This window comes from Crinia signifera, chromosome 4 (assembly GCF_055691185.1).
Source record: "Crinia signifera chromosome 4, ASM5569118v1, whole genome shotgun sequence".
In the NCBI taxonomy this organism is placed as follows: Eukaryota; Metazoa; Chordata; class Amphibia; order Anura; family Myobatrachidae; genus Crinia; species Crinia signifera.
This window is the reverse complement of record NC_139220.1, coordinates 259,815,566-259,827,847: the sequence shown is the minus strand read 5'-3', so window position 1 is coordinate 259,827,847 and position 12,282 is coordinate 259,815,566. Positions and strand designations below refer to the sequence as shown.

At 44.5% G+C, this 12,282-nt stretch overlaps 1 long non-coding RNA gene across 1 annotated transcript in view; it reads left to right on the top strand.

Moving 5' to 3' along the window:
• Positions 1–6,052, top strand: part of LOC146075298 (uncharacterized) — a 41,888-nt gene extending 35,836 nt beyond the window's left edge. Inside the window, exon 3 of the long non-coding RNA XR_014473549.1 lies at positions 6,020–6,052. This is a non-coding gene — a long non-coding RNA (uncharacterized LOC146075298). The remainder of the gene's footprint in view (positions 1–6,019) is intronic.
• The last annotated feature ends 6,230 nt before the right edge of the window (positions 6,053–12,282 follow it).

The window sequence follows — 12,282 nt, the reverse complement described above, 5'->3', positions numbered from 1 at the left end:
AGTCCTATTGTGGGTGAAAGGGCATCCCATAGGGTGGAAGCAGTCCAATGAAAGTCCTGTAATAGTGAATGGGAGATGCAGATCTTGTGCAGAGCGGAGTGGTCGAGTTGGGAGATATTTTGAGATAAGTAAAGAGATATATGCTGGTGTAGTATTGCCAATAACTTTATATGAAGGTAGAAGTATGTTATATGAATACAGTAGAATACGGACAACCATTGGAGGGACTGGCAGAGCGGATCAGCAGTCGATGACCGCCTTGCTAGGAAGATCAGTCTATGCTGTATTGTGTATACATTTTTCCAATGGTGCATGACATACTGTGTCAGTAACATAGCTTAAGCGCCCCGTAAGCGGATGCACATTTACCTTTATTTCCTAAGGATGGAGGCTGGCCACACCTCCCGTATTGGACAAATCCTCTCCTATAACCTCGGCTACCTGTTGGTACCTGCTTATATACACTAAAATAGTTCTGATGGAACTAGGGAGGTAATTCAGGGGCAGTTGGATTTGCTATCAATTCTGTTTCCTTGGGAGTGATAGCGCTGTATGACAATGCAGCTGGAGGCGACTATTCCAAGTAAACTCCTCCTGCTGCAGTAGTGATCCAACTTACATCCCAGGATGCAACATTTGGTCACTCAGTCACCATTGTGCGGCTTATGACACCTATGATGCCACACAAGGTGCCCATCGGAGAGTCCAGGAAATCTCTGTACTACCACGGAGAACACTGGCCTCTTCATGCCCCTTTACAAACAGAGTTCATCACCGTCCCTCGCCACCCAAAAAACAGCATCAGACTAGTATCAATCAATGCAAACATGCGAGCTTTGCCATAGGACCCCTTTCCGCATGCACAAAAGGGGTTGTATACATTGTCATTATATAACATTGGGCGAGATGTACTAAGACTTGAAAAGTGATAAAATGGAGAGGGATAAACAGCCAGCCAATCAGCTCCTAACTGCCATGTCTCATTAAAAAATGACAGGAAAGAGCTGATATGTTGGTGGTTTATCAGTGATAAACCACCAACTAATCAGCTCCATCCTGTCATTTTTCAAACACAGCCTGTGACATGGCAGTTAGGAGCTGATTGGCTGTCTGTTTATCACTCTCCATTTTATCATCTGGCCCATTCACTTTTCCTGTTAATTTGTAATTGGTCTCCACACCTTTGGCTCCATTGTGTAATATCCTTAACACTCATAAAGATATTTTACGCACCGGAAATGTTGCACAAACCAATTCAATCAATAAACATAAAACTAGTGTCAACATGTTTAATACTAGTTTATTGTTTATTGAACACATTGGTTTGTGAGATAGATTTATTACAAGCACACCCATTCAGGTTTCTAGTAAAAAAGCTGTTTTCTTTTGCTGATTATTCCAGTCTTGTTTGACTGAAGAAGCTTGTTTACGCTGGATCCATGAATACCTTGAAATCTCTTGTTTAAAATATTTTCCCTTTTATTTTTTCCCACAAAAAAAATAAAGCCTACTAGCGACTACAGACACCACAGAAGCCAGTTATTTCCTCTGCTTGTTGCTGTTACAGGACTAACTGGTGAGACATCTAAAGAATGACAGCAGTTGCACTTATGAATAGTAATGAATGGCTAACCAGGCTCTGTAGTCAATCTACTCAAGATCTGCAAAGAACATTTTATCAGTCTAGACTGGAGGAAAGCTGGTCCTGTGCTTTATAAAAAGATTGTGAATATGTTTGTTCTTCCCCGGCGCATTTGAAGATCCTAGGGAATGCAGTCTTAAGGCCCATCCGACGGACGGGGGAAAGTTTATGCTTATGCAATACTAGTTCCATCTACCCTTGCCAACCACAGCAGGGCAAAAGCTTCTGCAGCAGCCAGAGCAGGTCTCTGACTATTCACCTTTCCTTCCTAACCACAGCAAAGCAAAAGCTGCTGCAGCAGTCAGAGCAAGTCTCCAACTAATTCACCTTCCCAACCACAGCAGGGCAGGAGATGCAGCAGCCAGAGCAGGTCTCTAACTATCCACCTACCCTACCCAACCACAGCAGGGCAGAAGCTGCTGCAGCAGGCACAGCAAGTCTCCAACTATCCACCTTCCCTTCCCAACCACAGCAGGGCAGGAGCTGCTGCAGCAGCCAGAGCAGGTCTCTAACTATCCACCTACCCTACCCAACCACAGCAGGGCAGATGCTGCTGCAGCAGGCACAGCAAGTCTCCAACTATCCACCTTCCCTTCCCAACCATAGCAGGGCAGAAGCTGCTGCAGCAGCCAGATCAGGTCTCTAACTATCCACCTTCCTTTCTCAATCACATCAGGGCAGAAGCTGTTACAGCAGGTACAGAAGATCCCGAAAGCCCTCAATGAATAAGCAAGCAATCAACTGACTGGGGATCGATCTCACATGGATGTCACAATGATATCTACATTGTTCGATTCACAGACCACTCTGCTGATGAGTCGCTTATTAATTTAATTTTTTCAAAAGTTTTGTAAAGTGACAATTTTTTTATATTAATGGACCCTTATAGGCCTTTTAAGGGTCCACTATCACAATGCATGAAAGCAACAGAAATATCATGGACCCTTATGATAGCACCCTTAAGGGCTCTTCCGATTAACCCCTTGAGTGGTGGGTTTTGCTGGGGCAGGACAAACCTACCAGGGCATAAACATCCATTCGCAGCCTTGCGTGCCAGGACAAAATCATTCGATGGTCATCGACCATTGAATGATTTTGCAAGCACTAGCAGATCTAAGACACCTCTCTGGTGTCTTAAATCTGCAGACGCCCTGTATGGGAAGCAGGCGGGCAGCTGACTTCCACTGATGTCAGTAGCCAGGCCCCCTGCACCCACATCATGGGTGAGTTTGCATGGGAACGCCCAGTGTTTTCATGGGATGCCCATGAAATGCACCCCCCCACTTCTAGGTGAGAACAATCTAGCGAAAAAGCAATTTGCAGCACCAAGCGGCTGCACATACACATACATGTGTATGTGCATGCACAGTCCCAAACCATCGCTCCCCATTGTGAATGTGCAGGGGAGCATATGGATTAGAATGACCCCCTTAGATCATCCCTGAAGATGATAAGGTAGTGTGCAAAGTTTGGAACACCCATAACCATACACAAACATTGGTACTTGTGTATTATCAGGGCGCCCATTACGTAGTTGACGTAGTGGTGTATTGAGAATACCAATACAGCACTATGCTGGCTACATAAACTACGTGAGTGGCTCTGGAGCCCTAAAAATACACAATGCTTAATATCCCCACTATCCACGTCATATTCCCAGTATCCACGTTGGCATGGAGTTGATTTTATAAAGTGTGGCGAGCGCAGCGAGACACCGAGCCCGAAGCGTGGCGAGCGCACATTGTACTTCAAACTGATATCTATATTGCAGTGTAAAAATAAAGCAGCCAGTATTTACCCTGCACAGAAACATTAAAACACCCAAATCTAACTCTCTCTGCACATGTTACATCAGCCCCACCTGCAGTGCATATGGGTTTGTCCATTAGAGAGTGATTGTGCCTTTGCGAGCGAACCAGAATAACCCCCATGGTGTAGCTGCAGAAGATTCAGATACAATACTTTAAGTTGTACTCACCTTTATTTTTATTAAATAAAATGCATTCCACTACACCACATAAAAAAAAAAAATATATGTGCATTTTTTCTGAAGGCTCTCAATGGTACTGGGTACCACCAACTACTGTATATCTTTTCTGGAAACAGGAAATTATTCTACCCTCATTGCTAGTGTATAATACTGTTTCCTGCAACTTTTTTCACCAGACGTGTTCCTTCCAGCAACTTCATAGACCAGTGAGACACTAAATAGGCCACACTGCCTTCAGTGCCACAGTATCATCTGTCTCCTGTGCCTGCAACATCTTTCCAAAGACATTGCTGGACCAATGGTGCATTAAGCAGTAGATACAGATTGGGGAATGGTGCCCCTGTATGACATGGTGGAAGAGTATATTCTTCTCGTTGAAGCAGGTACACTCCTATACAGTATATGTCATTTAGGAGTGAACCAGATGACTGGTACAATGATACAGAAAGATGACCATTAGCAGCGTGATTTAGTCACCTTTCTATTTGCCTCTAATTGCTTATTGACCACTGCAGTACAGTAATTAATTTGGTACTTGTGTATTATCACGGTGCCCCCGATGTTGATCTCGCGATGTTTTAATCGCATCGCATGCCATGCACCAGATGGCATGCGATGCAACGCGATTTTTGCCCCTATACGATGAAAAATTGTATAATGCTTTTAAGCACCCAAATGGGAGCTTACAATGTTAAATGCACCCCCACGCCACCCCCCCACTATAAACGTGAACCCGAAGCGTGGAGAGCGATGACGGTACACGTCCTACGACCTTTTCATACCCCCACTATCCACGTCGGCGTGGCGTTGATTTTATTAAGTGTGGCGAGCGCAGCTCGCCACCGAGCCCGAAGCGTGGCGATCCGCGCCCCCTCGCGGCTTCACAGGCATCCGCGTCCCCTCGCGGGGCGCGCTGCGCTCGCCACGCTTCGGGCTCGTTGGCGAGCTGCGCTCGCCACACTTAATAAAATCAACGCCACGCCGACGTGGATAGTGGGGGTATGAAAAGGTCGTAGGACGTGTACCGTCATCGCTCTCCACGCTTCGGGTTCACGTTTATAGTGGGGTGGGTGGCGTGGGGGTGCATTTAACATTGTAAGCTCCCATTTGGGTGCTTAAAAGCATTATACAATTTTTCATCGTATAGGGGGCAAAGATCGCGTTGCATCGCATGCCATCTGGTGTCGACTCCATGCCGACGTGGATAGTGGGGGTATGAAAAGGTCGGAGGACGCGTACCGACGTCCCTCGCGGGCTCGCTGCGCTCGCCACGCTTCGGGTTCACGTTTATAGTGGGGGTGCATTTAACATTGTAAGCACCCATTAGGGTGCTTATACAATTTTTAATCACATTGCATCACATTGTATGGCATTGTATGCCATATACAATGTCATACAATTTTAAAATTGTATGACATTGTACAACATCGCGCGATATCGCATCGCATCACATGCCTTTTGATATGCGATGGGCGCCATGATAATACACAAGTACCATTAATTTATTATTATTTTGAGTACATTAATATTTTTGTATTAATTATATATGACTTATATAATCATTAGGTCAACATGAGAATGTCAATAAAGTCAAATTGTTGGCATGCAACATGTCGGCATGCTCAGCACGTTGACAGGGGTCATTTCAGTATACTGTTTATTATGTCTACCTGGATGATACAGTATATCAACATGATGAAATGTCACTGATGGTCTAATGTGCCCTTACCTTCTCCCAGTGGCTGTAGTGGCCCCAGGTCTGGGAGTTGCTGCCCTTAATTCTGCCCTTATCCTTAATCCCTCCCCCTAGTGCCTAATCATAACCTAACTCCCACCCCTCCTGCAGCTGAACTCTAACCTGTATTTAAATTAAGAGCTTAAAGAGCTAAAGAATTTGGTTGCCCATACTATTGTAAGCCTCCAGTGTTACCTTTGACATAAATGGCCCTATACTTCATTTCTACAAAAGTAATTTACGTATAATATAAACAGATAGATAATAATACTTTCAATATTTATTCAGTGGCGCCGAGAGAGGGGGGGGGGTGAAGTACTTTTCAGATGGAACTGCCCAGGTGCTTCTCCCCTCTTCTCCAGGGTAGTGGGGAGAGAGATGGCAGTGGCAGTCTGTCCTCTCTCCCTCTCTCACCTGCACCCCCATCGGCACCCACCCGCACAAGTTACGTAATTTTCTTTCTCACAGATGTGGACATGCCCCTTTCTGGTACCCTCACCCCTCCTGATAGCCACGCCCCCTATATTTTTACAGGGACCAACTTGTCAGTGCCCCCTGTACACATTTATTTATATTTTGAAATAAAAGGGTACAATGAGGTGTGGTATATTTTAATGACATTCATTGTGACTAGTGTTGTCTGTTTTGGCAGGTTCCTGGCTCCAGTGGTCTTCCGTGTCTTGCGTTGATGTCCTGATGACTTTCAATGGATCCTGCTTTGCTTGTGTAAGTATGACTATTATTACTATTATTGTTTATTTATATGGCGCAACAAGGGTTCCGCAGCGCCTGACAATACATACTGTAGATGAGCAAATAACAATACAGGGAAGATTGTGATTTACAGTACAAACGCAAATTAGGACAAGGCTGCCATACAGGCTGCCATACATCTACAGATCGATTATAAGATTGGGCTAGTTGGAACAAAAACCTGGTAACAGATGAGAGTAAATGACAGTTGGCCATTTGCTTTGAAATGCTGGAAAACTGCCAAAAACTGTCACTCATCCATTACCAGCCCAATCTGACAATCGATCTGTAGATGTATGGCCAGCTTAACTCTAACACATAAGCCTATTCTGTGTTCTAGCGCCTAACCCATACCTCATAGCCTACATCTAGTCATCCATGGCCAGTCTGTATAGAATGTTGACATTTCAAGTGTCAACATTGTACATATTGACATTTTGAACATGTCTGCTTTCTGCAAACACCAAAGTCAATGTCAACATGCCCCAAAGTTCTGAGTGGCTGTAAGCATTGTAGTGCCTAGCAATGGTTTATAAAGGCACCCACCTGGATTCCTGTAAGGGTACTTACCTGGACTCCCCTCCAGTATTAGTGATTATGAATTAAGTTTTTTTTTTGTAACAATAGAAAAACACATTTAATATACAGTATACTAAAAATGTTCTGCTCAAGGGGATGTGGTCAAGGGGGGGGGGGGGGGGGCCAGCAGATATATCAGTGTATCGGGCCCCAAGATTTCTGTTGCCAGCCCTGGCACTGGGCCCTCTAAGGACTAAGGCTGCTGACCCTGACACCCACTGTTACACTTTGCCTCCCACTGTCATTCTCTGCCTCCCCCTGTCACCCTCTGCCTCCCCCTGTCACACTCTTCTGTGTTACGTATTGTGAACTTGGGTTGAGGTTTAGGAAAGGTGGGGGGGGGGGCGGGATTATATTTTTGCACCAGGGTTCCGCCGCTGACCAGACATTTTATTTGTATTTAATAACCAATTTAAAGAAATCTGTAACTCTAAGTTACTTTCTTTGTTTTAGCAAAAAAAAAAAAATGCACAAAGCAAGCAGCGTGCAGGATTATTAAACAGAAATCTGGAAGTGCATCAGGCCTTTTCTTAGCTGACAAGTGGCTTACCCATGCATTCCCATTTCCATTTTGTGAACAGCAGCAAATAAAGACAAAAAAAAAAAAATCCCGAACAAGTAAGAGGCGAGAGAAAAAAACGAAATCGTAAGGATTGGCTGTGTGCAGAACCTACAGATAGATGTATTCTTAATAAAACTTGCTGTTTGCTCCTGCGCTTCTTCCCCAGAGAGGCAGAACAGCTTGCACATACCATCTGAGTTATAAAAAAAAGAGACGTTTCTCTCCGGTTTTCCAGAAATTGCTTTAATTTTAGTAAACGGAATAGTGTGTTGCTCATAGTTCATTGACCTGATGCTGTACTGTGCCATCTGGAGATTCCTGAGGTTCAATGGGATACCTAAGGAGCTGTTTGTGTAATCTGAGGCTGAGAGCGTTGCCTGCACACACTCCTCACAAATAACATTGGCAAACACTCCTCTCGCCATTACGACTCTGCACCCGGTTGGCCTTTCAGTTGTAAACACAGCGTACGCATATAATAACTCAGCTCCCGGTCAGAGGCAGAACCAGGGAGGCAGAGCAATAAAGGTTTTATTGATTCATTTCACAGGTGCTTTTAACCTCTTTATTTCACCCGAGAGTGTCTCCTTCACACGTTCTTGTTTAGACACAAACAACCTGAAATGGCAAAGTGCAACAAACGTAATGAGTATTCAACCATGGCGCATTTTTCCTGTTGCTGCAAGATACTGTTACTTGATCTTGTGCCACATAAAATTGCATTGGTGAATTGTTTTCTCTGATGGCATGACTGTGCCCGCAGCATGAGCTGTTGTCTGCTACCAGAGGAGGTGAGGGGGCAGCAGCACTTCCTCCTGCATTTGCACAGCACTTTCTCAGACATTTATCATCTAGCATACCTGCCGACCCTCCCGGAATGGCCTGGAGGCTCCCGATAATTGAGTCTCCCTTCCAACCCCCTTCAAGTTGGGCAAGCCTCCCGCATGCTGCCGGACCCCCTGAATCTCCCCTTATGTTCAATAATCGTGATTTGTGGCTCTTAGTGGGTGGCTAAAATAATCTCGCAAATCATGGTTTTTGCTGTACTGGTGATGGGTTTGATGATATCCAGGTAAGTCCTCGCCCCCAAAGTACAACTGACAGTCTCCTCTCCGGGCTTCTCATGGGGAGACACAAAAAGTAGGTAACTATGCATCTAGTCAACACATTTATTCATTTATCCAGATTTATTTATAAGAACCTTTACTGTATATTGTGTTGCACTTTACAATTGTTAACAAAAAAAGTAATAAAATGAGGCTAGATGTTAACAGAGGTAAGAGAATTATCAGGACGGAATTAAGAGCCATGGACGTCGGACTCCCAACTGCTGGGACTCCAACAGGGGGCCGAGCGAAAAGAAGCCCTTGCAGGCCCACCACAGGTTATATTCTCCCTCTATGGGGGGTTGAAGACCCCCACAAGGGACAATAACTCCTGCCAGTCGGGATCCCGACTGTCGGACACTTGAACTGTCCGGTTTCTGATGTCAGTATAATGACCATTGGGATTCCAAATGTCGGGCTGTCATCCAGCTCCCGAGGGTCTTGCTCCTAAGATTACAATGTATGTGAAAGTGTCAGGTGAATGCAGTGTTGGATTGGGGTATGAAGGGCCCATTGAGGAACGATAGTGGTGCCAGCTTCCAAATCATTAGAGAGGGCATATAAGTATAAAGAGATTTAGGGCCAGATGTACTAAGCTTGAAAAGTGATAAAATGGAGAGTGATACAACACCAGCCAATCAGCTCCTAACTGCCATGTCACAGGCTGTGTTTGAAAAATGACAGGAAAGAGCTGATACGTTGGTGGTTATAAACAACCAACTAATCAGCTCCTTTCTGTAATTTTTCAAACAAAGTCTGGCAGTTAGGAGCTGATTGATGGTTTATCACCCTCCATTTTACCACTTTTCAAGCTTAGATATCACTTGTCCCCATTCTATAGGGACCGGGCGGGTGTGGTATGATGGCGCGCGTCAGAATTCCAGTAAACCGCCATCGGAATCCCGACCTCCGGTACTTCGACAGGGGGGCGAGTGCAAAGAAGCCCATTGTGCCACGACGCTGCACTCGCCGCAGGTTCTACTCTCCCACATGATGTGTGACTTAATTCTGTAAGTCACACACACAATCACACATATTTGTTTTCCAATTTTTTTAGGGGAGGGGGGTGAGCAGACACCAAACTCCAACTTGCCTCAGGGTGACTGGGCTGAACTTACACCACTGCTGCTAGCCAATGAGGATGCCTCTGTGTTCTATATGTCTGATAATGAGAATCATGTGGTATTGTCGGAAACGGTATGCGAATTGGGTACAAGCGCTCTCTTCAGTGCACACATTAATTATATGATGAATTCTCATATTCCCAGCCTCGGGATGTAGTAATTTCACAAGCCCAGGCACATAGCTACAAGTCTACCCTAAATAAACTTTATCTCTAAGAATATGAGTCACTCAGTGGGGAACAGGGCAGGAATAAAGTACTTGGTCACTTATTTATAGTAAAGCTGTGCTGTTGGCTTTTTTTTTCAATGATTTTCTATTATTGAGGAAATAACATTAAGAAGACAAACAAATGTAAAAGAAAGGAAAAAACAAACGATAATACAACACAGATATAGGTTACACTTACAGACCCATAAACGCAATATAACTAAGGCAGCTATACTGTATTTAATATTCACATTTTAATTATGGTACAGTTCTGCACCAATGGGCTCTCTGCCCAAACTTTTTTGAATCATAGCGCCCTGGAGCATTGGTATTTTTCACGGCACCCCTACGACAAAAGTAAAATATGCTTTTACTTCTTTTAATTTATTATTTATTTATTAACAGTTTCTTATATAGCGCACACATATTCCACAGCGCTTTACAGAGTATAGTTGAACATTCACATCAGTCCTTGCCACAGTGAAGCTTACAATCTATATTGCCTACTACACGCACACGCAGGCATTCTAGGGTTAATTTTTTGGGGGAGCCAATTAGCCTACCAGTATATTTTTGGTATGTAGGAGGAAACTGGAGTACCCGGAGGAAACCCACGCAAGCACAGGGAGAATATACAAACTCCGCACATATATAACCATGGTGGGAATGACCTCAGTGCTGTGAGGCAGTAATTCTAACCATTACACCGTCCGTACTGCCCGTACTTTTAGTGGGCACAAGCACTTATGGGATGTTGTGGATATTACACATATCTAAAAATCCTGATCCCCCGATCAGGCCTTTTTCTACATGCCTCTTGTCCACTTGGAGAATTGGCCCACCAGTGATGTGCGGTGAGGTCAGTGGTTGGTGAGGCACTGGCTAGGTGGAGCTGCCCCACCTTGTCGAAGGGAGGTTGTATTTTGGGGTATGGGGTACAGGGACCCCGCTGTTGGTCTGGGGTAAGTGAATGAGGGACCACTCTGATGGTATGGGGGTGGGGGACTCCTATGATGGCCTGGAGTAAGGGGATAAGGGATCCCTCTGATGGTATGGGGGTGAGGGACCCCTATGATGGGGTATTATTACATCAGACACTCTGCTGCTCCCTTTTTTCTAGAGAGAACGTCTTCAGACACCAAAGGGCAAAGAGAAGATGTCATCCAGGAATCTCACCTTTGCCTCACATAAATACACAATGCAGCCGTGCATCTTGGCTTCTGGCAGGGGCTAGTAGTCAGGGTACAATGTGACAGGCGCCCGGCACTCTGAAAAGTATGCTATTCTTAAAAAGCATCTGTCCTGTCCTCTCTGCAGCCTTGCCTGTTATAGAGAGAGAGAGAGAGAGAGAGAGAGAGAGTATTGGAGGACTCTTGAGCCGAGCCAGAGGAAACCGTCCACCCCTCCCCGGTGAGCAATTGGCACTATTAGTGGCAAGTGGTTGCGCCTCTTTCAGCAGGTCTGGTGAAAAATGAATCTGCATATGTGATGAGCCCAGAAGAGGGGTCCTTCTCCAAGATGATGCCCTATGACATATGTCTCAGTAACAGGGGAATGCCTTCATATTCATGCAGAAAGCAGTCCCTGTCACTGAAGCACTTCTATTGGTGCTTCTTCTCCAGCTGTTTTAATGGAAATTTACAGACTGAGGCTTTGCCCCGCCCCCTGCCCATCCCCTGTTAACATTGACAGCGGGAGGCACCACTCTTGGTGCCTCCAAAAGTCAAAACATTATAATAATGGTTTATAAATTATTAAAATAATACATATACTTATGACAGAATATGTGTCATAAATATTTTATTTGTATTATTTTATTATGTTAATCATTAATGACTGCATGTCCCTGACTTACACCATCTTTAATGGCACCAAATCCTGTGGTTTTCTGCCACCCTAATAAGTATTCCAGTGTTCTCTGCTGATGAAGCTATAGTTATGTACCATGTTCAGTACTTGTCCTCTGTTGTCTTCAAATGTAAATCACTGTTTTACTTATTTGTTTATGTACTCTGAAATTGGGCGACATATAAATAAAGGATAATAATAGTGATAACATTTGGATTAAGCCTGTTACAACACCCAACCTCTGATAACTTTGCGTATTTGTAAGTCATCATAAATTTCATAAAGTGTGGATCAATTACCAATCTGGCTCTTCCTAAAAACATAAACACTCCCTTTCTTCCCACATTTAACTCCCCTTCCTATTACCCCACAACTACCACCACAACCTCCATTTTATTACTTTCAGCCCCATTAACCTTTTTAATGTGCACAGGAAATAGTTAGTGGTAACCCAGTGAAGATCCAGACAAAGAAAAATCCTATGGATATTGTAACATCCACTCTGTCACACCAGGGGTCTGAGTCGACGAGACTGAGACCTCTGGTGGGGACCTGGACCGGTACCTGAACCGGGGAGGTTGGAGAGGACCCTTGCGCATGGAATGCGCGACAGTGCACCCAAAGCCAATAAACAGTCAGTAATAAAATACAACCGGGTTTTATTTAGCAGATGGTTGTAGACAGACAGGCAGTAAAGTATGCAGGAGATATGATACAGTCTATGCAGATAGCGAT